This window comes from Galeopterus variegatus, unplaced genomic scaffold (genome assembly GCF_000696425.1).
Source record: "Galeopterus variegatus unplaced genomic scaffold, G_variegatus-3.0.2 Scaffold346, whole genome shotgun sequence".
Taxonomy (NCBI): domain Eukaryota; kingdom Metazoa; phylum Chordata; class Mammalia; order Dermoptera; family Cynocephalidae; genus Galeopterus; species Galeopterus variegatus.
The window spans coordinates 24900-26506 of NW_007726457.1; positions in this window are offsets into that span (position 1 = coordinate 24900).

The following is a 1607-nucleotide window of genomic DNA, read 5'->3' on the forward strand; positions in this document are numbered from 1 at the left end:
TTTTCCACCTCTAGTTTTCTAAAAGTTCAATGTATTACTGTGATTGTTGTTTTTTTCTTACTTTCTCCCTTTCTCTCTTTATTGTTCATTTGTTTGTTTATGGATTCAGTTCCTGTTTATAAGTGAGAACATGCAGTATTTCTTTTTGTACTGGGATGTTTCACTTAGAATAATTTTCTCTACCTCATCCATGTTGCTGAAAATGGTAGAATTTCATTCTTTTTTATGACTGAGTAGTATTCCATTGTGTATATATACCACAATTTCCTTATCCAGTCATCCATTGATGGGCATTTAGGTTGGTTCCATCACGTGGCTGTTATAAATAGAGCTGCAATAAATATGGCAGTGCAGGTGTCCCTTGTTTTCCAGTCCTCTGGATATATCCCCAATAGTGGGATTGCTGGATCATACGGAAGTTCTAGCTGTAGTTGTTTAAGGAACCTCCATACTGTTCTCCATAATGGCTGTACTAATTTACAGTCCCACTAACCAATCTTACCGCAATGTATCTTTACCTATTCATATGCAAAATGGGAATGATAACAGTATCAGTCTCAGATGGTTTTTGTAAATATTATATGAGAGATACTCTACATAAAGCACTTGCTTCACACAGAGGAAATACTCATTTCCTCATTCAACATATATTTATTGAGTGCCCACCATATCCCAGTTGCTCTTCTAGGTGTTTGGGATATAAATGTGAGCAGAACCAAACATATAGTCTCTCTTCTTTGCAAGCTTATAGTCCATTGAGAGAGATAGAATTAAATAATTAGCAATAAATGTATAATTACTGTAAGTTCTCTGAAAGAAAGGTACCCAATACTGTGAAAGTAATGTCAGGGAAAATGGGCTCTAACTAGGCAAAGGCTAGGGACAGGATGGTTGGATTCCAGGCAGAAAGAATGATATGTACAAAGTCTGTATAGTGAGAATATGTCGTGGGTGATTATAACAGAGAGTGAAAAGGAAAGTGGCTCAGGATGAGACTGGGAAGACAGGAAAGCTAGCAGGCACTTGTATCTGTTGAGAGTTCCATCACAAAAGGAGATCCATTAAAAATGATATGGAATAAGGTATTTATTATGTGGTTGGAGGAAGTCTGCAGTGGGCTTATATCTCTGCATCTAGTAGTGGGTCAGTAGGGTTGGCAGTCAAAAAGAACACGTGGACATGAATTGGAACCCACTAGGATAAATTGGAACCCACAAAGATAATCTGACTCTCATTCCCTCCAACCTTAACAATATGGGTGACCTCTAGGTGGAGCTGGTGCTCTTTGTCATGGAACTGCACATGTGCCTGACCCAGAGAGCCTGGGTAAGCCAGGATTTGGAGAGGCTGAAGGAGATCTGGCAGGAGCTGGGGAAGCTGCAGGCTCAGATGCTAACCTATACCAGCAAGGGGAGCAAGCAGATCAGTGCCAATATGTAGGAGCTGCAACAGTGCATGGTGCCCTCTACTGACCTTCAGAGCCTAATGGCTGGTGCTTTACTTCTGCCTGCAAAATCACATGGAGATTTCTCTCGTGGCTAACTCTTAACTTGAAACCAGTCAGGGAAGGGAATTCTAGGAAATGTTGTTAGCTAGCAGCGCCATTT